The sequence below is a fragment of the Leptonychotes weddellii genome, chromosome 5 (assembly GCF_054177405.1).
Source record: "Leptonychotes weddellii isolate Sample4059 chromosome 5, ASM5417740v2, whole genome shotgun sequence".
In the NCBI taxonomy this organism is placed as follows: domain Eukaryota; kingdom Metazoa; phylum Chordata; class Mammalia; order Carnivora; family Phocidae; genus Leptonychotes; species Leptonychotes weddellii.
In genome coordinates this window covers 91791249-91816473 of record NC_138373.1, presented here as the reverse complement: position 1 = coordinate 91816473, position 25225 = coordinate 91791249, and the positions used below count along the sequence as shown (strand labels likewise).

General features: G+C 39.1%; 1 protein-coding gene across 2 annotated transcripts in view; it reads right to left on the bottom strand.

Moving 5' to 3' along the window:
• Window positions 1–25225, bottom strand: part of FGD4 (FYVE, RhoGEF and PH domain containing 4) — a 133005-nt gene that overhangs the window by 102895 nt on the left and 4885 nt on the right. The window contains exon 1 of one of the 2 annotated variants that reach the window (XM_081821474.1): window positions 13430–14054. The exons of the other annotated variant lie outside the window; for it this stretch is intronic. The gene's annotated coding sequence lies outside the window, so the exon portion shown is untranslated. Of the gene's footprint in view, window positions 1–13429; window positions 14055–25225 lie in introns of those variants that run through there. 2 annotated transcript variants of the gene reach the window in all.

Below are 25225 nucleotides of genomic sequence, written 5' to 3'. Positions count from 1 at the left end.
AAAAAAAAAAGTAACACTTTCTAAGTCATCAAGGCAGGTGGAAATAGATGAATTAGAATTACTTGTGGCAACCTAGAGAATGGATTTTTTCAAAATTTCAAAACTCAAAAACACTGTGTGGATCAAATAAAATTTTGAGCCATCAATTTGAGGTTTGGTCTGAAATTGTTTTATCCATTCATTCACAAGGAATTTCTGAGCCCCTACATGGGGCTTAATATAGTATACATGGCAGGCTGCTAAGCACCTGGGAATTTTCTAGAAAGTCTGCACCATCACTTTCAATGGCATCTCATTTTCCTTTAACCACACTATTCTTTTCAGTTCCTATGGCCTTAAGGTCTTTCATATGATTAGGTCTCACTATCCCCTGTAGGTTTCCTTTGAATGCTCATTTACAACTGTAATTAAATGAAAGTTCATGCAATGTCCTTGTTCAGCATTTGTATTTCCTACCATTCTCAAAGCTTCTGAAGAACAAGGACCATGACTTTCCTCTTCATTTCCATAGGCCCTCTGCACACTGGATCAGACGCTTAATACAATCGCATTAAATGGTCCCTTCCAAGAAGTCAAAGGGAGAGCAGACAAGTAGAAAGGTGACTGACAAGTCTGAATGGAGCCCTGTTACTGCCATGGGGGTAGGGAGGTCAAGTAGGGCTTGCTAGAACAATGACATCCAAACTTTATGATGGCACATCCCTCTCAGTATGAAAACTGGGCATTGCACCTCCAAGTGTGTATGGATACATGGGTATATGCATAAATTAAATGCATTAAATACAAGTATTACTGTACTAAAATGCATACTGTAAAATACAAAAATAGAACTTAAAGTAGGATGAGGTAAAGATAAAATACTATTTTTGAGGGATCAGTGTGATTCAATCTGCTTTGTTTTTTTAAATCTTGGTTAAATATTTGGTGATATAACCCTTTGAAAGAGCAGATATAAGTTGGTTTACTTCCACACTTGGTTTTAATGACTGCCCCTAATTGAGGAAAATTCATTGTTCTAAAGGGAAGAAGTACATCATTGGCTGCACTTACTAAATCATGATACACATTTTTAAATCCCATCTATCCGGGTGCCTGGGTGGCTCAGTTGTTGGGCATCTGCCTTCGGCTCAGGTCATGATCCCAGGGTCCTGGGATCGGCCCTGCATCGGGCTCCCTGCTCAGTGGGAGGCCTGCTTCTCCCTCTCCTACGCCCCCTGCTTGTGTTCCCTCTCTCGCTGTGTCTCTCTCTGTCAAATAAATAAAATCTTAAAAAAAGAAAAAAATCCCATCTATCAATTATGCAAAAGTTTTCCTTGAAATTCTAGTATATTTCCATCTGCCTTGATGTCTTAGAAAGTGTTACTTTTTTTTTAATTTGGTCTAAAATCTACTATAACTATCTCAAAGATTTTTAAAACAAGCTAAAAAAGATCTTGTATTTAAGTTTGAATATGTATGCAGAAATAGTTTTTTTTTTAAAGGAAAATTTTTTTTAAATGATACACTTGTATCTATTTTGGTGATGACACAATAATGGAAACATTTCCAAATAGTCATTTCAAAAATGTTTTGTCCATAATGCACTTTTCCCTCTGCTGGTTGCAGTTACTTTCTCACTCACTCAAATGTTACCTTTACCTCAAAAGGACAGTTTTGTTTATTTTTTCAAATATATCTGCTAGGTAAGAATCTGTTAAATATGTACTGACAGACTTTTCTTCACATGAAGGGTTAGTAAACATGGAACATTTGTGTTTTTTTGTAAAAGAAAAAGATATAAAGGTCTTTGGTCTGACAACTCGTTTAAGTATTGTGCCATTATATAACCTACAAATCTGATGTTTATGATGACTTGTCACCAAGTATTGCCAGAATTCCAATACATTATCTAAGATACCTAATCATCACAATTATATAAGATAACGTAATCTTGGTCTTTTTAACAAACTGTGCCTAAAATTCCATGGGCAGAAAAACCAGTGATTCTTCAAACATTTTGAGGATTTCTGGGTAAGACTCATTCCTTCCATTAGATACTTTATCTAGCACTTTCCATTTGCCGGGGTTTAGCCACCAGTAAGCATAAATTTGATCAACAAAATCCATGACATCCAGCAGCACCCAATGTAGTCACGGAGAGACAAGAATGGATCCAGAACCATCAGAGATTTGAGGAGGATCTGCTTAGTTCTCTTTTTGGGGGTAGGGCTCTTTCCAGAAGTAGAGACACAGGAGCTAGGCGAGGCAATTACTCTTCTAATCCTATGGGGTGATACCTCTCCTTATCTTCCAATTGTTGAAATGGCAACACACAACTATCACTGGCAATTTGGGTAAATTGCTTTATATTTTTTTCATTAGTTTTAATTCAGTTCAACAATCTAAGTGTAAGCATGGGTTTTGTGAGGTGCCAAAAACTGGGGATTTAAGATGAGTAAAATAGTTCCTGGCCTCAGGAAATCAATCAAGTTGGGTAGAGAGACAAAATAACAGCCAATTGCAAAATATGTTGATGACAGATATAACCACAGAGTGCTTTGGGAGCTCAGAGGAGAGGAATGCAACTGGAAAGAAAGGTTTACTGGAAGACAGGTAGTTGAGCACTGTCTTAAAGGAGTGCAATTAACACTAAAATTTTGTTGTTGTTTAAAAACAAAAACTGTACAACATATAGCCATTTCTTGCCTCAACGTTCACACTGTTTCAGTATTTTATTACTGAAGTGTATGTAACAAACTAATTTCATGCTTGGATAGATTTTAGACATTTTACATAAATATAGATATTAAAACAGCCTTTTTCAAAGCAATTGTGCATTTTATGTAGTCAAATTATTGAATTAGCTAGTAGCTACTATACCAGGTACAGAGCTGGTTCTTCTGAGAAAAGAAACTACTTTGACAATTTTCGATGACAAAAAGGCAGTGACAAACTCTAATGGGGGATTGGGTGCTAATTTGGAAAAGGAGTGCCAAATGTTGTAGCTCCATCAGGTAGCTGAAGGCTGAAGCTATATGAGCTCAAAGTCATAAACACTCTACTCCTTAGAGCTCTCAAAGTGGTCATGACCATGAGTTGAAGATGCACTCATCAGAATTGGTCTAGAAGTTGTTAATCATCACAGAAGAGAGTCAATGTATACAATAATCAGAAAGCAGAAAAATCAAAGAAAAGCTAGATTACTGATCATTTTACAGCAATAATTTTATGCTTATTCCAATTTTTTAAAGAGGGAAAATCAGCTTTAAAGAAAATGCTACACTGTCAACCCTGAGATCAGCTTATGCTTTATGGGGCTACACCTTTTTCTAATGAACAGAAAGAACGTATCTTCAGTATTACTTTCCTTTGGCAAAAGATGACCCCCTCCCCCAACACACACACACACACACACACACACACACACGTAAAATTAAAGATCTTTGGTTCCTGTGTAGTTGTGTGTAGTTTCAAAACATTTTAATGTCTGGGAGTTAAACAAGCAGGTTGAATTTATAGCATAGTTGTTAATATATTACTGCCATAATTTAACATACCCACCAAAACATAAAAATCATGATTGATCACCCTGAAGTTTTCTTCTCAGAATATAGTTAAGGCCACAAACAAGGCTTGACTTTGCTCTTGTTCAATTTAAGTTTTGTACCACTTCACTCATCTCACTAGAAGATGAACAAGGAAAGTGCTTCTCCCATTTGGACAGCCAATTTGGTTACCATCCTTTAACCATAAATGGCCAAATCCAAAATCTGCCTTAGCATCAATCATTAGCAGACCTTAAAATGACTTCCATCACATAATCCAATCCCTGACTATCACATCCTTCAAGACCTGACTCAAATTCATTGCCTCCTGCTTAATCCTACAGATTGTGACATCTCCCGTATAAGAACTTCACATCTCTTTCACAAAAGCTACTTGCCTTGTGTATCTTCTCCTAACATCAAACTTTTTTTTTTTTTTTTAAACAATCACTCCACAGTAAACTGTTTCTCTAACAGAACATTGGGGTTGAAAAGGATTTTAGACGCCATCTAACTCTTCGTACGTGACAGATGAATCTTCTCCACAGTTCTTATAAGTGCTTGTCTGATTTCTATTTAAATACCACCAGTTATAGGAAAATAATTCTTGAATACACCATTATACTTATAAAGAATCTAATTATTAGGAAATCCATCCTTAAGTTTTTAATACACAATCCATAACACAAAAGTACATATGAGGTTATATCAGTTACTATTACCTTACTTAGGACAGGTTTATCTTCTCTACCAGATTATAATTTGAGTCGTTTTATTTTTTTATCTTTTTTACATTATTTATTTATTTTATTATGTTATGTTAATCACCATACATCATTAGTTTTTGATGTAGTGTTCCATGATTCATTGTTTGCGTATAACACCCAGTGCTCCATGCAGAACATGCCCTCTTTAATACCCATCACCAGGCTAACCCATCTCTCCACCCCCCTCCCCTCTAGGACCCTCAGTTTGTTTCTCAGAGTCCATAGTCTCTCATGGTTCGTCTCCACGTCCGATTTCCTCCCCTTCATTTTTCCCTTCCTACTATCTTCTTCTTTTTTTTTTTTAACATATAATGTATTATTTGTTTCAGAGGTACAGGTCTGTGATTCAACAGTTATTTTATATTAGTTTATTTTTTAATTTCAAGATAACTGTAAGTCCATTGTTAATCATTTAAAATCTACAGACAAGCGGTGCCTGGCTGACTCAGTTGGTATAGCATGCAACTCTTGATCTTGGGGTTGGGAGTTTGAGCCCCACATTGCGTGCAGAGTTTACTTAAAAATAAAATCTTCAAAAAATAAAAAATAAAATCTACAAACAAGTTGTAAATAACAAAAGTGATTCTAAAATCTAGTAGTAACTGGTGTTTGGTGTTAATTCCCTCTAGTATTTTTTCTGCCTATTATATAAAATGTAACTTAGTACAGTGTAAACAATATGTATGCATACTACGTTTCATTGTAAGCACTTTTCTATATTTTTTTGAAAACTGTTTTTAATATTTGTGTAACATATGATCTCATGAGTAATTCATGTAGCCATTTCCCTATTGTGGAACATCCATAGTTTCTGGTTTCTCTCCACTCCACTGGAGCACCTGATGTGATGTGATAAATCATTTACTGGATCACTAGGTAACTTACTACTTACTGGTAGATTTCTAAAAGTGGGACTGTGGGATCAAAGGACATGAACATTTTTAGTGCTAATGATACATGTACCAGGTGTGTTCTCATATTTGCTTGCTTTAACTACTCCCCTTTCAAAGAGTTTCTGCTTCACAGGACATTCTGAGTAGGTAGATAAGTCAAATGACCTCTGTGTTCCATGGCCACATGTGGTGGGATCATGGGTAAGTGCCGACCAATGCTTTGCCATCAGAGTCACTCTCCAAGCCATCAGTAGTTGGGACTTTGTTTCTGCTGGGCACTGGGACTAGGAAGTGGTGTGACTGAGATTTGGGGTGGCCCTGTTTTCTGCCATCCACACACACATACAGAAGAGGCCCGTCTGCGGGAGAGAGAGTGTAACTGTCCTGGCTCCAGGCTCCTGGGAGGCCTGGATGAGTTGGCTCCAGAAGATAACTTTTTTTATTGTTTCTATACGTCCCTCTTTTCTCTTAAATTATAGGGTATTCTTCTATGCCCTGCAACAAAATGTTCTCTAATTAATACATACTACCAAATCGTTTTCCAAAAAATTATATCAATTTACACTGTCATCTGAAGTGACATTGTCATCTGAAGTAAGTAAGGGTGCCAATCCAAAATATAACCATTCAGGAAATTTTGCCAGTGTAATAAAAGAATATCTATTTTGTATATTTCCAGTTATATAAAACTTTCTTCTCATGTAATAGTCATTTGTGTTTCTTCCTTTTTGAAATAACTGTTAATGTTCTTTGACAATTACTAACTACCTACAGGCTTCTTAAAGACAGTAAAACTCATTAATTCTCTCTTCATTTCTTTGGGATCTAATCATTTCTCTACCCCCTCAGCTACTGCAGTATATAAGTTTCCTAGGTTTGGGGGGGAGGGTTTTTTTTTTTTTTTGGCCTATGTTAATGCAATGGTTTTCTAATTAAAGAAAATTGAGCATAAAAGCTAAGAATATAGGATTGAAGCCAGAATGAACTGGGTTTTAATCCCCGTTTATCACTTAACTATTAGTAAACTTGAAAACAGTATACATCTCATAGCAAGTTTAATTTGTTCAAACGAGGATAAATTCCACTCATCTCAAATGTTTGTTAAACATTAAATGAGATGATGAATACACTTTGCATTGTTTGACATAGAAAACACTAAAAGTTGTTACTAATGCAATAGCAGTAATTGTACTGTAAGTGCATTTAAACTTGAACTAACGTGCTTTGCAGACATAGAAAACAGCTATAGGTGAGCAGCACAAACATGTGTTACAGGTTAAGTTGTTTAGGGAACCTGACCCCAATGCCCATGTTCCCTGTGGTAGGCATGAGATAGAGATCATGAACCTGCTGCTCCCTCATATTTCATGCAGAATGGCCCTAAAATGCAAGCAGAATTTCATCTCATGACCAAAGCAGTAGCAATCTCTCTTCCAACCCCGGGAACAAAAAAACACACACCAGGCCAAACTCAATGAAAGAGTTGATCTCCAAAGCAATGCCTTCCTAAGGAAATTCTCAAGGACTTTTTTTTTTTTTTTCCTCTATGCAAGTTTTACTTTATGTGCTGATTGTAGAATCTAAATATCAAGAGTAAGATAGGACAACTGTATTATGGTGGTGATAAGAGCAGAAAAAGTCCGTCTGCTGTGGATGAAGAAGATGATGAAGATAAAGATGCAAAAGAATTTAGGCTGCCTTGGATATAATTCCTTCCAGTGTTTCCATCATTTAAGTTGCCAGTTATCTTTCAAGACTACAAAACTGAAGATCTATTCTCAACATATTTAAAGCTATTCAAAAGTTCCTCACTCTTTACAAGATACAGTAAAAACTTCTACGCAAGCCAAGATCTCCACTCTCGTATCTCAAGCCTGCCTTAGCTCAAGTTCTGCACTCAGCTACTGGCACTTACCAGGCCTCTCATGCCTCCTTGCTTGTGTCGCCTCAGACTAGAATTCCCAGCCCACTTCACCTGTGTGGTCAATTACCTGCTCCTCTGTCCCCTGCACGTCCTCAGGCACCAAGCACACTGAATACAATTGCCTGGTTAACAGATTGTTAACTGAGCACCTGTGAGCAAGGACCACGTCTAATCAAGTTCTTCGTCCAGAAGCTAGCAAGGGCAGATGAACATGCAAGAAGTGTTCTTTTGGAAGTGATAGATATGTTTATGGCATAGATTGTGGAGATGAGTTCACAAGTGTATACTTATCTCCAAACCTCATCAAGTTATGTATGTCAAATATGTATGGCTTTCATATGTCAGTCACACCTCAATATAGTTTTTAAAACAACAAAAGTGTGTGTTGAATAAATGAATGTGAGAGATGAATGAATGAATGTGAGGGGGGGAGAATGATGGGAGAGATCAAAGAAAAATTCACCCTATAGAGAGAAGGCTAATAGTACTTCCAAGCTTTCACTGCCAAACAGGAGCAAATATTTCAACATTCATGGGATTATTACCCATGCCCCTTAGAGAACATCACAGCTATCACCGTCATCTTTAGCACTAAAAGGGGTTTTGAATATTACCTCCTTCAGTATCCACGATAACCCCATCAGTTCTAACAAATGGGGAAACAGGTTTAGAGAGGTTAAGTAACTTGCCTAGAGACTTCCAAGTAGCCAGTATGAGGGATGGAACTAAATCTAGGCTGCTTGCGCTCTAAACCACTATACTGAATGCCTTCCAATACTAGCCCATTAAACTCTGACTTTGGAAAAGAGCATACATTCAGTAGTAAGTCCTGAAAGTAAAGACAACATGCAGTGTGCTTTTGAAATACTAACTACCATAATCATGGTATGATCCTGATAGGCTTTCCTCAGTTTCTTCCTGAATGAAGTGGCAATAGCAGACCCCCTCAACCACTCCACTGGATCATGCTGGCTGCTTATGATTTGTGTCTCAGCTTTATGAGACCTCCCCAGATAAGCATTTCCTGATTAACCAATCTGAAGTTTGCTGCCCTAAAATCCCTCAACACATCACGGTTTTTTGTCTTCACATACTCGCCCCTATTTGAAATTAACATTCTTCATTTATTTGTGCATTATCTGTCTCTCCCTTCTACTATATACTTTTCACTAAAGTCCTTTCCCTTTGTGTTCTGTGCCCTACCCTCCACATCTGCAATACTGCCCAGTAGAGATTAAATGCTCAATAAATGTCTGGTGAGTGAATGCAAGGTTAACACTGATGACCATAACATACTAGAGAAAGAATGTCTCAATAGGCAGCAGCGTGGTCCTGGGCAAAGGGAAGCAGGTGGTTGGCATGGTGGGAAGCTGAGAAAAGGGAGGCCAGGTCAGTAATCACAGGTTTTATGTCTCTAGCAATGTTCAAAGAGGATGCATTAGCCCACATCAGAAATACACTAGCCACTAGCCAGATGACAAGTGTGCCCTCAAGTGGAACTGTATTTGTCTGTCAGGGGGTCCTTCCCCAGTGCTCCACCCCCATCTGCTCTGGGCTCCACAATCACCAAGCAACATTCTGATCATCACTTTACTTCTGCTACAGATACGGACATAAGGAAAAAAACATGCAAACTAAAAAACACAAATATCTAGTTGGCTTGAAAGTTTTAGTTATCATTTAATTGCCTAAATTTTGGGGCGCCTGGGTGGTTCAGTCCGTTAAGCGTCCACCTCTTGGTTTCAGCTCAGGTCATGATCTTGGGGTAGTGAGATAAAGCCCTGCCTCAGGCTCTATGCTCAGCGGGGAGTCTTCTTGTGATTCTCGCCCTCTGCCCCTCCCCCCCCAAAATAATAAATCTTTTTTTAAAATGCCTAAACTTTGGGAGCCTGGGTGGCTGAGTCAGTTAAGCATCTGCCTTCAGCTCAGGTCATGATTCCGGAGTCCTGGGACTGAGCCCTGAGTCGGGCTCCCTGCTCAGCAGGGAATCTGCTTCTCCCTTTGCCCCTCACCCTGCTCATGCTCTATCTCTTTCTCTCTCACTCTGTGTCTCTCTCAAATAAATAAAATCTTAAAAAATACATAAAAATAAATAAAATGCCTAAAAACTTAAAAAAAACCTAGGTTTCGCATGACCTTGGTAATTGAGGAACCACCTTTCAAAGCTGCTCTTCCGTTGGGCATACTGAAAATTGCGTGAGACTTTTTAGGGTGACACCCCAGTGTTCTATTCCTTACATAAGGCTTCAATGTAGGAAGTCAGTTGATTTTACCCTGTATCTTTGTATTCAACATGCAATACTCAACATTAACTGTTTCTGCAACTCAAATTTTGTGACCTTGGATATGCTGCTTAATCTTTATGGGTCTCTGATTCTTCTCTGTAAAATGAGAGCTGTAAAACAAGACGATGTTGACAGATCCTCAAAATAGGTGACAATATGTGAAAATTATGTGAAATTATGTAAAAATAAACACCTAGAAATATATAGTAGGGATCTAAAAAAAATTCAATAAATTCCATCAGTTTGCCTTATGGAAATATACCTTGTCTCGTGATTTTATTAATCTGAATTCAGGACCAGAAAACTGGTGAAAAAGTAAAAAGAACACAGGATTAAGCAGAGAAGGAGGAAGCAAAGGAGGGAAGGAAAGAAAACTCGTTACAAGGGAAGTCAGTAACTCAACACATTTGTTACAAAAGAACAATTAGCCTCAGAGTGGGGTTATCTGTAAAATATGCAGCTTTTCTAAGAATAAGGTATTGCTAGACACCCTCAACACTACTCCATCAAGCCACCTCTAAACCTGAAGTAGTGGCAACTGAATGAGAAGAGGATGTGCAAGTTACACAAAACCACTCCAAAACCTGCTGCAGCCTCCATAGACCCATTCATTGCCAATTTATACAAAGTTTGCCTTTCTATTCTACAGAAGCAGAGAAGCAGTTATAAACACAGAAGAGGAAGCATCTCAGAAGAAACAGCCGCTGATAATCAAAAATAAGGCACACTCATACAGAGAAACATCCTGTCAAATGCAACATTTGAGCCATAGCTCTTGGGTGAGCTTGCATCATTCACATACACACTTTAGAGGCTTCCCATCCTGTAGTTCTGTATCTAACACAAACACAAAATTTTACTGGTGCATACAATCAATTCTAAGCATTTCTTGAAATCCCGTCAATATGGAATTGTTAGGGCAGAAGAGGGCAATTTTCAGTAAATCTGTGTTTAAATGTCATGTAACATGCAAACAGCTTCAACACCAAGGACATGTGAACACAGCATCAGCAAGGACAGCATCTGCAGTTTCTTCTTCACTTCAAATCCCTAGTGTTCCATCATTTCAGACAGCTCAAGGGCCACATGGACCACAACCGCCCAAAAGAATTAACTTCAAAAATTGGATTCGAAATCTGTACTCCAAAAGCAAAGAGACAGACTCAGTTTAGAAGTTAGAAAAATGTGGCAATAAAATACAGGAAGAAAAATGTAAGCATTTCAGTGCTATTTATTAGCTCTGCAGTCTACCTGTTCAAATGTAACTCAAGTCAGGCAGCATTCCAGCATAATGTGTCAGAGGAAGCAGCAAAAAGACTTGCCTGCCCTGTACTAGTGGTGGGTTGATTTACTGTCTACTCAGACTGTTACGGGTTTGAATCAGTACAAGCTATTTGTTCAGAGTCTCCGATTCATCATCTATATAATACTTTCATAAGAAATAACTCTGAATAAGGGTTAACAAACATTATAAACTTGCCATTTGGTAAAATCCTAAGCTGTACTGAAAAGTACCACACCATCAGTTTGAAAAGTTGGAAGAAGGCTCAGAAATCCCAGAAATCTAGCACCTACAGGTAAGGATAGTGAGAACCAGAAAGCAACGCTTGGCAGAGACCCAAGAACAGTCTGAGCTCGTCACCACAAGACTGTGGACATGATGGTGGGTCTCACTCCTGACAATGTTTATGAATGGAAGCAAACATTTTACCACCTGCAATACGAACCACCAGGTCCCAAAACTATATCCCCTCAAGTGAACTCACATAGTTCTATGACCGTGCACTCCCGTCCCTCGGGTACGCTGGTAGGGATCTCAAGTGCTCTAGGAGTGTCCCGGCTGTCCAGTCCTATTCACTAATTTCTGAAAGAGCAGCCCTAAGTTTCTTGTCCGTGGTTGACAGAAGAGGTTTTTCAACACATGTGAACATGCTCGTGGCTTTACTATTTATTACTCGGAAAACTCAGTCAAGGGTGCTATTAATAAATATGCTTACCAGTAAAAATAAATGAGTAAGTGCCTGCCAATATCTATAAAATGCTGGGACAAATTCTGACATGAATACACACTTAAAGAAAACACAATCTTCTAACTTTAATTCAGTAACAATAAAGATGGTAAAGAAGTTCAGAAACATGAGAGAACTTGAGACGTATACAGATTTATCCAGCCTGCCTCAACTGCTGAAGTAACCACACCCCAGGCACATGGATGCTCATACACTCATTTACTCAAAGCCTTTTTCAGGTTTTTAAGAATCAAGGTAACTAAAGCAACATGAACACCCTAAATACAGATGCTTTTCCATTATTTCATTTCCTCCCTAAACTTACATTGCTTGTGTCTTTATGGGTGAAAATTTCACCCCAATAATATAAGATTAGCCTAAAATTTCTTACAGATGCTAAGGAAAATTTCAAGCAGAGACATTGCTTTTTATTTTATTTTTTAAAAATATTTTATTTATTTGACAGCACAAGCAGGCAGAGAGGCAGGCAGAGGGATAGGGAGAGACAGGCTCTCCGTTGAGCAGGGAGCCCGATGCGGGGCTCGATCCCAGGACCCTGGGATCATGACCTGAGCCGAAGGCAGACACTTAACAACTGAGCCACCCAGGTGCCCGAGACATTGCTTTTTAGAGCTAGTATGTATCTAATTTGATTCTTCATAGTAAAAACAGTTCAAATAATAATTTGTTCAGTTCAAAGAATAAATTGAACTGAATAATTTGAACTGCAAAAGAAGGTAAGAATTTTAAAGTAAGCTACAATTAATACCAAGAACCCACAACTAGCAGTCAGGCCCCAAATCCTGTTCATGAAGTAAGACCAGGAGTCCTTGACCAATACAAGGTTATCTAATTTTATACTATCATTAAAAAAAGAAAATTGTCCTTGACCAATACAAGGTTATCTAATTTTATACTATCATTAAAAAAAGAAAATTGAAACAAGGTAGGGCCTATTAACAATGACCTTTCCTAGCTCTCCAGGCAGCCGGTGACCCACTGACATGAATATCTAAGATGACAGCAAAACAGCACAATTAGAAGGACTCAGGCTGCATAAGGGAAGCTTTTCTTTGCAACCCTTCCTCTATCAAATAAAAATGGCAGACCTAGCCAGACTCACAGAGCTCTGGTGCTATGGTTTAAAAGACAGAAAAACACAAAAGGAGTACGTGGAGTACAGACAGCACTCTTTTTGTTTTTCACTTTTATATTTTAGGGTACTGTTTTAGGGAAGGGGTTACAATGCTTCTTTACAAAGGACAGAGAAGTCCCTTGTTTGAGCTACCAACCTCTTAGCCACACAGAAAAATGTCAGTCATCCATTTGTTAGCACCCAAATCTCCTTCGACTGCTTACAATACGCACCACACATTTTAAGGGGCCGTTGAACCCAGAAAAACAAAGGAAGCCCTTGAAAAAGAAAGCGATCTCCCTAGCACTACCCCTGCCCTTTTATCACTGAGTCTGCATGCCTGCTGGTAAAGCACGGTCACATTGTTTCCACATGCTCAGGGCCCTTGAAACTTGTGCAAAAGCATTGCAAAATAAAACTGCATAAACGTCGCATTTCAAAACATGAGCTAGTAGTGGTAGGTCAGCCATGTGGGCTAGAATAATCATTAATTAAACCATAACCTACAAATGTCCCTGACCTGAGACATTTTCTTATTGGACGAACAGGCATAAGAACACATTGTGGCCATGGGCGTATTTCAAAAAGAATATCGGTATAACTCACTCTTAGGAACCATTAAAAAGGATTGTCTCTTTGCCCCTTTCAGAGGTCATAGCACAATTTCACAGGCACAAAAAATTTAAAATGATTAAAAAATAACTCTCCATTTTTCCATCAACATATAATTGTACAGGCATAATTAAGCTGCTCAGATTCAATACAAGAGAAGTGTGTACTGCTGGAGATGTGTTCCAGAAGAGCTTATAGCTCCCTCTCCTTGGACCACATGGAGATAGTGCCCCACACCAAATGTAGTACAAACTGGAGACACAGGACTAGGGTTACTTACCTTATAAAAGCTGAATTTCTTCCTCTTGATTAGAAGTCACAAATGGTTTAAGTAAAACTCCCTTCATTTGTTCTTCCAGCGAGCCAAATCCAGCTTCCCATTAACCCAGTCCATTGCAGATAATTTCACACAGCACACGCTTCCCAGTTCCCAGCCCAGCAAGGATAATCACATTCCAGCGGGGAGTGAACAGATGGTGGATTCCATGGTAACCAGCCCTCCTAAGGCGATTGGTAGAAGTGTGTGACTACAGCTTATTGGGTAACAATCACTGTCTTTGTGCTCCAGCCTTGCAAATCCTAAAGGAAGCAACATATAGCCACTCACATGTGCAAGGGCTTGCCTAGCAGGTGTTTGGCTATTTAAACAAGGCAATGCAGGCCAATTAAAAGCTTTTCAGTGAATCTACCCGTGGCGGTTCAAAGTCCTAACGTTTCAGATAGTGTCCACTGCTCATTCAGGGAGAAAGGTCACAAGAGGCTTAACTTGACAAACAAAATAACACTTGAAAGTTAACTTGAAAATTCAAGATAAAGCATTCTAGAAATCTAAGCTGCATCAGCAAATCATTTTCTGATTTGCAATCCACATGAGAAGTGAAACTGGTTTTGTATTTAGAAAGATTTTTTTAGAAAGATTTTTTTAAACAAAAAAACTTCTAAATTTGTGGAACTACCTTAGTTTGAAAATAAGTTTTCAAAACCAATTGTTTTATAAATGTGCATATAATCATTTAAAAAAATAACTTGTATACATTCATTTTTACTGTGTTCGTGGATTTCGAGGTTGAGGGGAGGGCTACTGAATTTAAATTTTTCATTAGAGCCTTACCCAATCATGCGATTGAAATCTCTTCATTATGTACTTTCCACAGGTTTAATTTGTTCCTGCAATCACGTAAGTTAAATGTTGATTCAGCAGGAAAACAGCTTTCCCTAAACCCGTGGTGCTCAAGGAATCAGAGAATAAGTCCTTGAAGGAGCAAAACCAAACACTATTTCACACCAAAACCAACTATTAGAGGTAATGCACAAATCTAAAACAAATAAACTCCAGATACTCCAAAAATCCATTAGAAATAAATTTTTAAGAGAGCAAAGAAATAATTAGGATAAGCCTAAGGTGAAAACAAAACAAACCTTGTAAGCTGTGACTAGAAGTAGAGCCTCTTGCCTCCACAGTTACCTCCTATCTTAAATTTAGTTCTTTTCCTGGCAAGAACATAAATGAGACAAATACTGAAAGGAAGTAGACAAAATTATTTGCAGATGATGATTCTATCCGGAAAAAAAAATCAGAGAAATCAAGTAGGATATCATTTATAGTACCAGAAGCTCAGTGAACTAGACAATAAATCAATATAATTCCTATAGAAGAGCAAAAACTATCAGAATAACAATGAAAGGGGAATTACTAACAAGGACAAGGCAAAGTATACAATTCTTGGGAATAGTATCAAGAAATGTGTGTGAACTACTTGGGGGAAAAAGAATGAACTCTTACCAGAAGGGGTAAAGGAAAACGAAATGAAGACACCTAGTATTGTTGCTGAATACAAAGATCTCTTTTAAAGACGCCAAGTCTTCCCAAATTACCATATAGTGTAGTAGTAAAATTTCCAACATACTTTAGAAAATAAATTTAACAAAGTGACTCTGAAATTTATTTGGATTTCAAAAAGATGAAAATACCAAAGAAAATTCTATATGGGAGGAGTAATAATGGGTAAAATAACTATACCAAGTTTTTAAAACATGCTATAAATACAATATACCGATACCCCCCATATTTATAACTCCAGGAAAAACTTCTTTCCCATTGAATTGCAGACTCCTACATCTAATTACCTATTGAACATCTCTGCCTGGATGTTTAATAAATATCTCAAACATAAGCCCCCAAAACTCAACTTCTGATTTTCTGCCCAAACCTGCTCCTCCTGCATCCTTCCTTGTTTTTGGAAATGGCAACTCCACTCTTGCAATCATTCAGTCTAACACCCGAGAGCCCACCTCCTAGCCTTCTGTGACACCTTCACATCCAACCTGACAACTCATGTCATGAGCTATTTTTTGCAATCTGGCCACTTCTTACCACCTGGTCTCCTTAATAATTTAACTCTGCTTCCATTCACCTCCTATAGGCTATAAAACCTAAATGGATAATGCCAATTCTCTTCTCAAAACTGACATTCCCATTGCACTAATGAAAAGTCCCATTTTGTGTGATGGCTTAAAAAGCCCTTAATAACATGGGCCCCATCCCCATTAACTCACTTAACTCCTTTCCTACAACCTTCTCCTGCCTTCCCCAAGCTCTCCAGTCTGACATTTTGTCCTCTCCTCTGCACTTTCTCAGTAACTGCAACAGTGACGGTGTTTACCACAGGCCAGTTATCTGTACACATCACCCCCGAACCCCACCAGACTGTGAGCCCTTCAAGGCCAGGGACTACCACTCTGGACTCTGTGCTCCCAATACCAAGCAAAGGTCCTTGTATATTGGGAGCACTTATTAAATCTGCAATGAGTAACAGCTTGCTGCAGAATTTTTTATTCCAGTGCAAGTTTAGAGGCAACCTAACAATCTAATAATAAATGAATGATTGCACAAGAATGTGTACTTGCTAGAATATCACGTGGTGATTAAAAATGCGGTCACAAAAATGATGTGGCATAAGGAGAATGCTGATGGTATATTAATAACAATATACTATTTGCTGAGCCCTTAGTATGTACCAGGCACTGTAAATAAGTACTTCACAAATATTTTACCTGAACTTCACAGGGACTATAAAATAGATCTTACCATCCTCATTTTTTAGGTGTGGAAACAGATACTCAGAAATTCAGCTCTGTGCTCTATGTCTCACTGCTAAGATTTGAACCTCATCTGTGACCAAAACTTGGGTCTAAGTCATTATTGCCTCACTCCCTCCTGGAAGTAAAGGGGAAAAAAAAAATAAATACATAACTGAATACTCACTATGAACAACTACATAAAAAAAGATTCTTAGGAACAAAAGCCTAGGCTTACCTACCTCAAAATTATAAGAGCAGTTGTGAGGAAGAAATATTGGCGATATTTTCCTTTCCTCTGTTTTCCAAAATTCCTAATGTCAAAAATGATTATTTTCTAAAGATAATATGTATTCCTACGACACATATTCTTCAATATTCACTCTCCTACATTCTTGGGTGGATCTACTAAGTAGCAAGATACAATAAAAAAATCAAATAACTTGACTCTCAATTTCTAGAGAACTGATTCTAGGGGAATGCGTGAGAAAGAAAAAACAGTGGCAGATCCAAGAAAGGCATGTCAACAATAGTGCCCTCTTCGGAGCTACAGTCACCTCTGGGCATTCTGACACTGTCTACGACGACAGTTCCTCAAGCCGCACTGCCCAGAATCTAGTAACAGGACCTCCAAATGTAAGCTGTAGGGCACGTGACAAAGACCCAACAATCCTCATCAAGGTTCTCAAGGTGAAAAAGTGTTGGAAGCAGAGAGGCCTGATAATTTATCTTCTTCTAATGCTGGGCGGGCAGCAACACTGCCTGGAATCTGTTGGAGTAGCCACCGTGTCAGCTACGTGAGGAAATAACCTTGCGAGCATTGTTCTACTTCCCTTCACTATTGAAAGTACCTGGTTTCATTCACCCTTAGTTGACCTTTCTCTTTTTCTTAGTATGAAGTTTTAACCTGGAAGATACTCTAAGTCAGAGGTTCCCAAACTCTTTCGAATTATGGAGCCCTTAGCCTCTCATGGAACTCCAGGCCAACAGAGATCCCTAACAGGCTCACTTATTTAATGGTTAGGTATAAACAACTTAATAACTATTTTTGACCCAGCAACTTAGCACCATTTGAAAATGTAATATAAAACAGTTGCAAAAAAAAATACTAATTTTTCTAAGATTTTATTTATTTATTTGAGAGAGAGAAAGAGCGTGTGCGCATGCACCAGTGAGGAGAGAAGCAGAGGGGGAGGGCTCAGAGGGACAAGCAGACTCCACGATAAAGACGAACCCCGACACGGGGTTGATCCCAAGACCCCAACACCATGACCAAGGCCATGACTGAGTGAAACCAAGAGTCGGACGCTCAACCAACTAAGCTACCCAGGTACCCTGAAAAATTAATATTCTTATTCCACTCTTCAATCACTACCACTACTTACTAATGGCATGTGGGTGCCTGTTGGGTTTGGGCCCTGCAAAACCTCTCACACCACAGGATCACAGACCTTGCCATCCTCATTCTTGCTTCACATTGATTTTTACCAGGTATTTGCTTGTTATCACAATAACCTGCCAACACCCCAGCTCTGCAAAACTAGGATGTCACCGAAAGAAATACAGTTCAATCTAATACTAAAGCAGAACCACCCAGAGCTAAGAGTTCCCGCAGTGTTTGATAGATGTTACTGTACTTCTCTTGAAATGTTAAAATACCCTCCAGGTAGCACACCTGTGAGCTGGTGGCTGTGCCCCAGAGCACCTAGGCATAGGCACGTATTTTGGCAATGATGTTTTTAAGCTCTTAGATTTTGCAGTGCCCGATGACAGAAAGACTCCCTAATGAGAAATTCAAAAGCCTGGACTGCCTGCTTAGCCACTCGAATGACAGGGGCACACCATTTTGCCCTCTCCATCCTGTGTGCTTCAGTCACAAAATGAGGGAGTTAGATCATCTCCAAAGTTCCCTTCTGTTCTAAAACGGTAAGAATCAATGTTAGAGGAAGGAGGGTTCTTCCTCATTCTTACTAGTTTCAGAGGAAAAGGAGAAAGGGCTAGAGCAGCCAGGGACAAATATTTATTTTCCAGAAGGAAACCCGGGCTAAAATTTAGGTGTGCCATGATAAAGGTTTGAACGTGAGGTGTTACTGAAGTACTAGGGGAGACGGGAAGTGCATCTCACGTAGGGCACACTTTGAGTGACCCCGCCACCAGTGCCGTGCTTCCTGTGCTCTTTCTACTCTTGCCAAAACTCCTTCTGGACAAAAGGTCTGTATGATCAAGTGACTGGATAGTGTCAGGGTTGGAGTCTGACAGTGAAACAGATTCAAATGACCTCTCCTGATTGGAGATCAAATTTGTCATGTCTGCCTAAGAAGCACCAGATTAAACAACAGCACCAACCAGGCACAGACACACTGAAACACAAAATACAACATTTGTAAAGAGGTGATATTTTCTCAGATATTTGCACTGTGTTACTGAGAATTTTGTATTCTTAATTAACATTCTATAAGGTTTTTTTTAATTTGACTTTTTCTTTTGCAATTAGTTTTAAGAAGATGATTTAGAACAAAAATGTAGGCAAGGGAAACAATGGAAAAAATGAACTATTGGAACTTCATCAAGATAAAAAGCTTTTGCACAGCAAAGAGAACAGTCAACAAAACCAAAAGACAGCCGACAGAATGGGAGAAGATATTTACAAATAACATATCAGATAATGGGCTAGTATTCAAAATCTATAAAGGCCTTATCAAACTCAACACCCAAAGAACAAAGAATCCAATCAAGAAATGGGCAGAAGACATGAACAGACATTTTTCCAAAGAAGACATCCAAATGGCCAGCAGACACATGAAAAAGTGCTCAACATCGCTCGGCATTAGGGAAATCCGAATCAAAACCACAATGAGATACCACCTCACACCAGTCAGAACAGCTAAAATTAACACGTCAGGAAATGACAGATGTTGGGGAGTATGCAGAGAAAAAGGAACCCTCCTACACTGTTGGTGAGAATGCAAGCTGGTGCAGCCACTCTGGAAAACAGTATGGACGTTCCTCAAAAAGTTGAAAATAGAGCTACCCTATGACCCAGCAACTGCACTACTGGGCATTTACCCCAAAAATACAAATGTAGTGATTCAAAGGGGCAACTCAATGTTTACAGCAGCAATGTCCACAATAGCCCAACTATGGCAAGAGCCCAGATGTCCATCAACAGATGAATGGATAAAGAAGATGTGGTATATGTATATATAGGCAATGGAATATTACACAGCCATCAAAAAACTGAAATCGTGCCATTTGCAACAACATGCATAGAACTAGAGGGTATTATGCTAAGAGAAATAAGTCAGTCAGAGAAAGACAATTATCATATGATCTCACTGATATGAGGAATTTAACAAACAAAACAGAGGAGCATAGGAAAGAGAGGAAAAAATAAAACAAGACAAAACCAGAGAGGGAGACAAACCATAAGAGACTCTTAATCATAGGAAACAAACTGAAGGTTGCTGGAGGGGAGGAGTGGTTGGGGGATGAGGTAACTGGGTGATAGGCATTAAGGAGCACCCGTGATGTAATGAGCACTGGGTGTTATATAAGACTGACCTCTACCTCTGAAACTAAAAGTATGTTAATTAATTGAATTTAAATTTGAAAATTTTTAAAAATGTATTTGCGGGGTAAAGAGTACATTATGAGCAAAAGAAAACACAATGAAATAAGTGGAACTTTTCTGCCCAGTTTGCTCCCCCCTAACCACAAGAGAGATTAAGATGATACAGTAATAAGTCTAGCCTGATTTGATGGAAGCAATTTCTTTTTAATCGCCCATCATTCCCCTGTTGTGGTTAGCATTTCAGAGAAGTACTTTCATTTCTGGGACCTGCCCAGGTACAATATTGTAAAGAAAACAACGTTAAGGAGGATAAATCTAGTCATTTTTCATGATAGTCCAACCATCAGGTAGACTCAGGTCTAACAATGCCCCAGGGATTTTTTTTTTTTTTTCCCTTAAGTAGGCTCCATGCCCAACATGCAGCTTGAACTGATGACCCTGAGATCAAGAGTTGCATGCTCTACTGACTGAGCCAGCCAAGCACCCCAGAGGGATAACTTTTAATTAAAATCAGAAGAACAATGTTGTAGTCCAATGAGAATAACGGGATCCAATTTTTCACATCATTAGATTATCTACTGCTCTTTTCCTTAGGGTAATATTCCCTCTCCTTCCAAATCTTTAACATTGACTCTAAAACAGAGGTGGGAGGAAATTATGCAAGCATTGGGCCCTAGTCTGTTGCTTTCCACATTCTCTGTTCATACCCACATTTTTTTTTTAAGATTTTATTTGCTTGTCAGAGAGAGAGCGAGCGAGCACAAGAAAGGAGAGGGAGAGGGAGAAGCAGGCTCCCCATTGAGCAAGCAGCCTGATGCGGAACTTGATCCCAGGACCCTGGGATCCCAACCTGAGCCTAAGTCAGACACCGACTGAGCCACCCAGGTGTCCCCATACCCACATTTTTTAAAGAAGTGACTCATTTAATTTGGAATCTAGATGTTTTAAATTTTTTTTTTAAAGGTTTTATTTATTTATTTGACAGAGAGAGACACAGCGAGAGAGGGAACACAAGCAGGGGGCGTGGGAGAGGGAGAAGCAGGCTTCCCGCTGAGCAGTAGAGCCCGATGCAGGGCTCGATCCCAGGACTCTGGGATCATGACCTGAGCCGAAGGCAGACGCTTAACGACTGAGCCACCCAGGCGCCCCTAGATGTTTTAAATTCTTAAGAAAATTCCAGAAATATATGAAAGTTGGAGACTCTTTACAGGAAGTACATATGTATAACAATATACATTTCTGCTAATGTATTAATTATATTAATTACATTAATAAATATATTTAAGTTAAATGTTTATGAGAGGGTGCAACAAGTAAAAAACGGGGTAAGAACAAAGAATGTTATGTAAACAAGACACTGGGCTTCCACAGTTTGCAAAGTTCCAACCTAAACTCTATAGTACGTTTAAGAAACAGAGTTTTCCCTCTGGTGCAGGGGTGGGGCCAGGTAAGGTGCTAACAACCTAAAACAGTGATATATATATATATATATATATATATATAGTACTAGGTAAGTGGCAAAGATATATCACACAAATGTCATTCCATAAAATTATCAAAATATCAACATTATGAACATTCTTTTAAGAGGCTGAGATTAGGCCAGAGTGAAAATGACAACCCAGGTTTTGTGCTCATAAAATTCAATGCTCAGTAATTAACTCTTAAAGCTCAAAAAATAAAATATCCTGAAGGACCAATGCATGCAAACCACTATTACTTTAGATGAAATTTATACAAAACTGTTGAGCTTAAGTTGTACAGGGTTCCCTTTGTTAGGAGAGAAAGCAAATCCTGCAAAAATAATCAACTGAACCCTTACTGTTGAAACCTGGGGATTTATTTATGGCCTCTCCTCTGGTCTTATAAAATCAATTCTCTCAACCTAACTTCATCTTTCTACTGTCAGTCCAAACCCCAGATAGAGGAAATTATTGAAAAGAGTAGCCAGGCTTTCTTTGTGAGCAAGGATCCTTTAAGACTAGGACTGAGGTATACTCAGTGAACATTTGAAGGTGTGTGAGTTTGTTGTGTGTGTGGCAGGAGTGTGTGTGGGGGGGTGGGGACTGTATATAGGAGGATGCACATGTGGGTGAGGAGGGTGTGTGTGGCAAGTGGGACATAACTGCATATTCTGAAAAGCTTCTTCATCTGCCCTGGAAATTATTTCTAAATGCCCTGGGTTCTTTTCTGAGATAACCAGAGGATAACTGGTTGAATGGGGGAGGGGGGGCGGGGGCAGCGCAAATCATGGTTAGTTAATGCTGTGAATATAGACTGCCGAACTCTGGGCAAGACGGGAGAGACTGATTCAACTTCTTGCCCCAATACTTAGTAGTTGGGTGACTTCTGAGCTACAACCTGAGCTTTGAGACTTGCATCTAGGAAACTTAGGCATAATATTTGGTACCTTCCTCTCAAGAAGATCAAGATCACATAGGTGAACTCTCTTTGAATACCTGGAAAACTATGCAGCTGTAAGAAGTTTTACACGGATTTAAAAATATGGTGATGGGACACATACACACACAAACAACTGTTTACTCTGTGAGCCAAGAATAGCAAAGAATGATTTCCTGTCATTAAAAAAAAAAACACAAAACACTGAAGTTCCTTTTAAAATAAAAGACAAAACCCCTCTGAGCTCCATTTTCTCTGTCAAGCTATCTAGTCTTGTTCCTTTCTTTCTCATTCACACTTCTCAAAAGGTGGGAACTCTAAGGCCAACTGCCTTTTCCTCAGCTCATCTCTGTCTGACCAACACGCACCTGACCCTGCTCCCATCAAGAGGAGCAGGGACATTCCAGTTGCCCAATCCACAGGTCACCGTTCAGTTCCCATATCCCTGCACTTCCCCATGTACATCTGACTGTCCTCTCCACCTTCTCCCTCCTCAGTCACATCCCATCAATCAGGTAAAGTCAATAAATGTTCACTGAAAAAACATTCATAAAATACGTCACAAGTCAATGTGTTTGGTTATTATACACCAACTCAATGGCAAAATATGTAGTTATCAGCTCAAACATGGAAACCCATAACAGATTAGAAGTTTTTCATCTCTCTACGTAAGAAAACAAGGTAAATGATATCTTACCGAGTATATCGCTGGAGGGGGTTCAAAGACCTTACCAGCCATCATAAGCTAGTCTGCTGAACAGTTGTATAGGAATTTAAATACTTCCTTACCATGTTCTAATGCCAAACCTCATTCCTGTTTCAGATCCTCTGCGCTTGCAGTTCCCTCTGCCTAGAACATTTCCACGAATTTTCCTCTTGCTTCCATAACACACTTCATACAAGTCTACACTTAGATGCCACTTCTTCAGGTGGCTCTTGGCTTCCTCACAACCCCATCTCTTTTGACTTTCTACCTATCCCAACACCTTGGTCTCTTTGTTACTTAATAGCATTTATCACTGCCCAACATTAAATGTTGTTCTTTCCCCACTCATTTTTTTTCCTGGCTCCTACCCTAGAAGGTAAACTCCATGAGTAAGGGAGCTTTGTTTTGTTTACTAAGGAATCCCTAACATCTGGCCCATAGCAGGTGCTCCTTAAATCTTTGTTGCAAGAACAAACGAAAAGAATAAAAAATGGTAGGGACTGAATGACGACAATGTAAGCGTGGGCTACACCACTGTAACTTATGTGGGAAGTGACCATGGAACCAGGTCACTGGCACATCTGAGTGAATGGAAGTGGAAATAAGTAACAACTTTCTGAAGCAAGTTGAGCAGGTATGCTCACTAGTCTTGAACAAGCAGGCAGGAAGCCTGTGTGCAGGACTAATGAACCTGACTCATCAGGATACCATACTTTGTCCAGGACTAGAGAATAGGGCTCAAAGGGAAGATGGCTGGCAGCCCAGGAGATAATAAGGATCCTATGGAGGTCACTAATATTCTAGATGCTTTCTGAGGGAAAAGTGAAAAAGAGATGTCTGCCTTAGCAAAACCGTAAATCAAGTGAAATTTTTTAAACTTTCTTTTGGCACTTTCCTATTTCTTTGCTCTCCTACAGGGTGGCTGGACAGTGACTGGTGACTCTGACACCAGATCTCCATGTTCCCCGGCTATGACCCAGGCTTTACCTCATAACCTAAACCTGACAGTCATCTAAATCCTAACCCTATTCCAATGGGATCACACTATGGGGTTTTCCTCTTGAAAACAGTGGAGCCAGCCAATCTGGGAGTCGAAAGTAGCTGGTCAGTTCATAAGCCTCCAGTTATATTCTCTTCATTTGTCTCCCACCTTCACTGCCTTGTCACTGGAGAGCAGGGCTGCCTCTGCTTAGGGCAGAACCAGCTTTTTACCTCTTCTAAAGCTAGAAGAAATGCTAACTCCCAGGCTTGAGTTTTTAAAAAAACTTTATGATTAGTAATGCATGTTTGCTGCAAAAAAAAAAAAAAAGAAAGAAAGAAAAGGCAATTAAGCAGCTTACTCCCACTACCCAAAGATAACCCCTAATTATTGTTTTAGAGTACTTGTTCTAAACTCTTTTCTGCATATGCATATACCTATACAGATGTATGTATCACAAATGTTTTATTTTTACAAAAACAGTGTATTATATATCCTGCTTTACCTTTATTAAAAACTATAGCAACTTCAGATATGCGCTGTATTAACATGTTTGTAAGTATATTTCAGTAAGAAGTACAATTTTTTTTTTTTTAAAGTAGGCTCCACCTTGAGATCAAGAGGCACATGCTCTGGGTGCCTGGGTGGCTCAGTCAAGCTTCTGCCTTCAGCTCAGGTCATGATCCCAGGGTCCTGGGATCAGGCCCTGTGCCAGGCTTCCTGCTCAGTGGGGAGTTTGCTTCTCCCTCTCCTTCTCCCTCTGCCCCTCCCCACTCATGCTCTCTCTCTCTCCCAAATAAATAAGTAAAATCTTAAAAAAAAGAAAGTGTCACATGCTCTAGTGACTGAGCCAGCCAGCTTCCTCCACCCCCAAAGTACAACTAATATTAACTGCTATGCTCACTGAGAAAATCTCCACTTTTAGTTAACTCTTGCAAATATTTCTACTAAACAAAAATATCTTAATGGCTAAAAAGTAATGTGTTTTTACAAATTAAGAAATTACAGAAAGAAAATTAAAATCGCCTATAAAGTAATCATGTAGATATAATCATGATCAATATTTTGATGCATTTCCTTTAAAACTTTTGCATAATATGCATCAGGATTAGGATTTTTTTAAACATTGTGCTCTGTAAGAAATTTTATGAAATCATTCCAAAAGAAGAGTTTGCTTCGTTTTTTCTTAATTATGTCAGGGTAGAAGGGGTTTAAAAGGTGACTTTGTGGGGCACCTGGGTGGCTCAGTTAGTGGTTTCTGACTCTTGATTTCAGCTCAGGTCATGATCCCAGGTTCGTGGGATCGAGCCCCATGTCAGGCTCTGTGCAGAGTCTGCTGGAG